Source organism: Lactuca serriola, chromosome 3 (assembly GCF_051521515.1).
Source record: "Lactuca serriola cultivar US96UC23 chromosome 3, Lser_US96UC23_V15, whole genome shotgun sequence".
Taxonomy (NCBI): domain Eukaryota; kingdom Viridiplantae; phylum Streptophyta; class Magnoliopsida; order Asterales; family Asteraceae; genus Lactuca; species Lactuca serriola.
In genome coordinates this window covers 221,895,922-221,901,696 of record NC_136410.1, presented here as the reverse complement: position 1 = coordinate 221,901,696, position 5,775 = coordinate 221,895,922, and the positions used below count along the sequence as shown (strand labels likewise).

At 35.7% G+C, this 5,775-nt stretch overlaps 1 pseudogene; it reads right to left on the bottom strand.

The window, feature by feature from the left end:
• Positions 1-445: 445 nt before the first annotated feature.
• Positions 446-4,912, bottom strand: LOC145096045 (agamous-like MADS-box protein TM6; annotated as a pseudogene).
• Positions 4,913-5,775: the final 863 nt, after the last annotated feature.

Sequence of the window (5,775 nt, the reverse complement as noted above, 5' to 3'; positions counted from 1 at the left end):
TTTTGGCTGGAAACCAATTCCTATAAAGCCAATTCCCATCTCTTCAGCTATAGCTTTCACCTGTAAAGTAAAGTAGCACATCCACATTTGACATATCACTTTCAACACATGGAATTATATAATCATATCAACTTCATGTAATGTACCAACCATTACAATTTACAAACCTAGTAAATGTGTGAATTCACTTCTGCACATGTTTGATGGAGAGTTTCAAGAGGAGCACCACTGAGCTCAAACTGACCACCAGGTTCCAGAGATATACTTTGTTTTCCCTGACATTATTTTTTTAAAGTTTAGAAATAGACCACATACAATCAAACAGTAGCTTTGGGTTCTTTAAATATGCAGTGATGATTACCTGTTTAAGCCCAATTATATTGTCCCCTTCCATGATATCCTCCCAGTCAAATCTCTCAGAAATAGCATTCAGCAGATCTGCTATTTATCCATACGTCATAGGCATCAATGTTTTCAGCTCGAACCCAAACTTTTCATGTTCAGCTCCTATTCTGCAAAATCCATAACATTCATCATTAATCAACACAGAAACATATGTGCAAAATAAAATACTTACCATAAGAGACAAATAAGTAAGAACCTCCAATTTTCCTTAGGTTTGCATCCAGAAGCAAGGTACCCCACAAGATCTTCTTTTGTAAGTGGGTCTGTAGCAACCACTGCATTCTCTGTGGGAGGACTTGCAGCAACAACTACTTGATTTCCTCGTTTGGATTTTACAGCAATGGCATCTACATGATGCATCTTTTGGCTACTCTTGGAGGAGGAATCCCATGTAATTTCTGTGGGACCCTATGGACAGCCTTACGGACCACCTCCACCTCGTTAGCAGCAGCAGCCTTACCCTATTTCTACACGAATGAGTAAATAATAATGAAACCTTTCATTCTCGCACAATGGTAAGTGAATCCTACATCTGTTGCTCGAGAATGGTGAGATCATTCATGTCCAAACCATCTAAATCTTCACCAAGAACTATTTGCCTGCAAAAGAATATGTCACACCCCAAAACCAAGAACGGCGGAAACGTTCTGGGGCGGAGGACGTCATGTATAGTATCACAACACAGTAAATGTAAATAAGCAAACAACATCATCCATTGCATTAAATATATAATTTTAATACAAGCGTGTTCTGTATAGTTTTAGACACCAAAAATATAATGTAAATCAAAATAATAAGATGAGTCTTGAATGTGCTCCATCTTCTCAAAAGCTGGCCTCGGTACCTGTCTACTGATGACCTGAGAATACAAGTTATTTTGAAAGAGTTTATCAGCATTAAGCTGGTAAGTTCATAAGTATTTTAGTGTTTGTGCTTGTTATCCAAAAACGTTTGAACATGTCTCAAGTGTAAGTTTGTAAAATGTAAGTAAACGTTTGCAAGTGTTTGTAAAAGTTTGAATCTCTAAGAAAAACCTATATTTTCTATTAAAGTAGCCTTCTACCAAGGCTTAACTGTTTTGTATGCTCGTTTATTGTAAAAGTGTGTGATTTCCCAAGTGTAACTATCATTTAACAAAATATAGTTTGTACATTAATGTTTAAGTGAAATAATCACTAAATGTATGTAATGGGTAAATCATTGTAGTACTGTAGTGTTGTATTATAGGAACTACTGCTGTACTAACTACCTTAAACCGGATTTATATTAAGGTATAATGTGATAAATTGCACCATGCTATCGACTGGTAACAACGACATACGAATGGTCGTAATAACAGAATGACGTTTGGCACCCGCAGACCTGCAGGTCCGACTATAGCTAGCAAGAAGGTGTAGGATAGTCAATCCGGTATAGATCTATATGCAAACTCACGCTCTCCCTCCAAGAGAATTCTGGCTACAACTCGGGCCATGACATTTAAGGCATGCTCTGATACAGTGGATCACAATTGTTATCGTATTCTTGTATATGTAATGTAATGTTACTCGTTCTAGTATACTTGTATATGTTCTCCTCCTAGTATAGTTGTATATGTTCTCTTTCTAGTATAGTTGTATATGTTCTCATAGTAATGTAGTGTATATGTTCTCATAGTAATGTAATGTATAGACTCATAAATGAACTGACTCATTGATCTAGAAATTGTAGTAGTATGATCCTGTGTTACCCCGATGGTAACTTACTGATGATGTACTGATAAGTAATAATAAAGGAGTACTTTTATGTGTATATATGTACAGTTGATATATAATTAATATTGAAATGACCTTCGGAGGGCTACCCGAAATCCCACCAGACCACATCAAAATCGAGAAAAAGGAAATAGGGCGGATGGCCTTCCTAAGCCCTTTAAACATTGCTTATATATCTATACATATATGGGCATGAAATTTATAAGAAGTAAAACAAAGTTTAATAAAAGCATTTGATAAGTAAAAGAGTTTGTAAAACATTTTTAAGTAAAACAGTTTGATAAATAGTTTGAACAGTGATAAAATCATTGGTTTTCTAGTTATTAATCACATGTGATTAATGTAATCACATGTGATTGATGCAATAACTATAAGCATTTAACTTGTATCCCCCCCATAAAGTATTTAAAACATTTAAAAGTATTTCAAAGGTTAATTAAAGGGGTATGAACTCACTTGTGGTGAGTGGATTGGATTGTAGTGTCGGATATCGTGCTAGGTGGCAAACAAAGACTTGTTCACACGCACGAGCCTAGTTATCATATAATGTGCATATATATAACTAATTAGCCAAATAATAACTTAATGAAATAAGTTGTGACACTCAGGAACATGTAAACGCTTTGTATAAGTGTTATAGGTCCTAATGGTTGCATCTAAGTTGCTATGGGACAAGGCTTAAGGGGTTCAATGTATCAAAGGGCCTTATATAAGAGTTTACTACCCAATAAACCCCACACAAGGATTTTACGGTCGTAAACCCTTGAGTTTACGGTCTTGAACTCCAATCTTGGTGGAAATGTGTGTTTTAAAGTGCTAAATGATTTCTAGAATAAGCCTAGCTTGGTGGTTTAATCCTTTGGGTAGTTTAGGGCATAGATAACACTCCTTTGAGGAGTTTACAGCCAAAAGGCCATATCCCTTAGAGTTTACGGCCGTAAACTCTCATGGGATGGGTGTTTTAATTCTTTCAAGTCCCAAACACAAGTAGAATACTTTCTAGGCATTTGATTTAGGCTATGGAGGACCCTAGGCACACTTTGGTGCCCTTAGGCATTTGATTTAGGCTATGGAGGACCCTAGGCACACTTTGGTGCCCTTATTTGGTGTTTACGGCCCAAGAGTATTCCTTGGCCGTAAACTCCCTTTAAGGGGTGTTTTTGATGTGTTAAAGTCTCCAAATTAGCTAGAAGTAATTGAGGATTAAAGTCTAAGGCCTTAAGGAGTGATTAGGGCACATTTAAGCCCTTGAATTTGGTGTTTACGGTCCAAGAAACTCTTGGGCCGTAAACACCTAAAGCTAGGTGTTCTTGATTGATTTCTAGCCTCAAATGATCGAACATATTATCCTAAACTAGTTACCTAACAAGGAAATGGGACTAGATGGCCTTTAAGCTTCATTTTGGAGTTTACTCCCCAAGAACGTTCTTGAGCGGTAAATTCCCGAATCACTTATATTTGACATACAATCTATATTAATAAGCATAAAACAAGCATTATAACACAACTAGGGAAGTGTACTCACGATTTGGGATGAAAAACCGAAGATCCGTGAGAGAGAAAATGGCTTTTCTCTAGTTGGAAATGTGAATAATGAATGAATTTAGTTCAGAAATCTATTTATAGTCCTGAAATATTTTGGCAGAAAATATTTTTATTCCGGAATTGGACTCTAACATTATGAAGTTTTGAAATGCTCAAGTTTCACAAACCTATGAGCATCCACTCTCCTGATATTTCCTTAAACGTAAACCCTAATGTACACGACTTATTCGTAAAAGTCTGAAATTCATTAAAACTGGACTGGCTTCTATTGAATAGCTAATGTTCGTACAAAATGGAAAATTTCGGGTTGTCACACAATATTTGCCAACTACTTTCTTTAACCTTTAATTAATTTACTAAGCCGTGATGGGTTTAAGAATAAAACTGCACATTGATTCCACATAGTAGCGCTTTGGACTGATTGACTTCAAAAAAAAACCTTTTAGACGAGATATTTAACCTTTAATGTATTAAACTCACCTGATCTCCCTCCTAAGTTTCATGTTAGTGTCTTTAAGCTTATCCATAGTTTCCTTCATTCTCTATACATGCATATACACACCACCGTATTACACAAGAATCAGCTTTCAAAACACTTAAACACGCCCAACTAAAGCAAGGTGATCATCTGGTTAAAACCCAGCAACCCAAAGGTTGTGAATCTTCGTTGCGTATTTGTTGGTTGAAAAACATTAAAAGACACACACACAAGAGAGGGCGGAGAGAAAATAGCGAACCTCATAGTGAGAGCTCCAGAGATCAAATCCTAGAGTTGTCTGATACAGATCATACATATTTTTAGTCCTGTGTAAGTTTAACTAAGATCAAGATTATATGAAGAGATGAAATTGAGTTCTATTTAAAGCAAGAAAAAGGTGGTAGAAGAGATATAGCTAGAAATATATAGAAGGTGCTATAGCCTGTATGTATATGTATATATGTGTTATATAAGAGAAACCTTGGCATCACAAAGAATAGTAAGCTCATGAGCTTTCTTCAATATCCCATTTCTTCTCTGAGTATGTCACCTGTCTGTTTGTGTTATTCTCTATCTTTTTGATCTCTATCTTCCCCCTTAATCTGGCATGTTGTTCATATAAACCTTCATTGAAAGCATCACCAAAAAGGTGAAAGTTGTGCACTAACCTTCTCCGAAGATGACGAACGAGACTCTTCCCAATATCTCTTGAAGTCCAATTCCAGTTCATATTTGTCTCTGAGATGCATGGAGATAAATGTAAATCATGACCTTTCATCCTTTCTTATAATGAAATTTTACAGTCTTATTCCTTTTATAGGAGAAATCTAAAACTGAGATCTCAAAAGCCAGAATTATAGAGGAAACAGTAAAAGTTGATTTATAGGATGTGACTTATTATGAGAAAGAGTTTCATCTGTTATGAGTAGCCACTCTTACATCAAAGAATAATTAGAAGCAATAGAGTGAGAACTGTAGTAACCTCATTTAAGCAGCATAAACATATAAGTACAACAGTCCTATATCCCAAACCTTGTATTATAATTATCAGAATCTTGTAATAACAGAGGATTATGATCAGTTATTCAATCTACAGGTGGTGACAAACAGCTGGAATCTATTCTTTGGGATATAGACTACATAAATTAACTATTATAGCCAGAAATTACATATCAGATTGTATGTTGTGTAGCAAATATCATCAGCTTTTTCAGATCTCAATAGCAAGAAGTCGATAAAAGGATTCAACAACTTAAAGCTAAGCTCTATCTATTAAACCCTAGATCATTCCAATTGAAAGACTTTTTGCAAACCCGTTACATTTAGTAAATCTTAAGACCTGCTACTTCAAGTTCTTGACAAGTTGAAACGATATCATTTTATGGTGAGAAAACAAAATGGAAGAAAGAAAGCAGTTGTTTACATGATCAATGATACTCAATTTGCACATCAACAGCTTTGAAGCCATAAAACATAAAAGAACCTTGACCTTGAAGAAGACGGCGAGAAGTAATTTGGTGAGGAAGAAGTAGCATGGATTCGGTTACAGATGTTTTAAACAGAGTCGCTTCACACCCACAGATTCTCGAAATT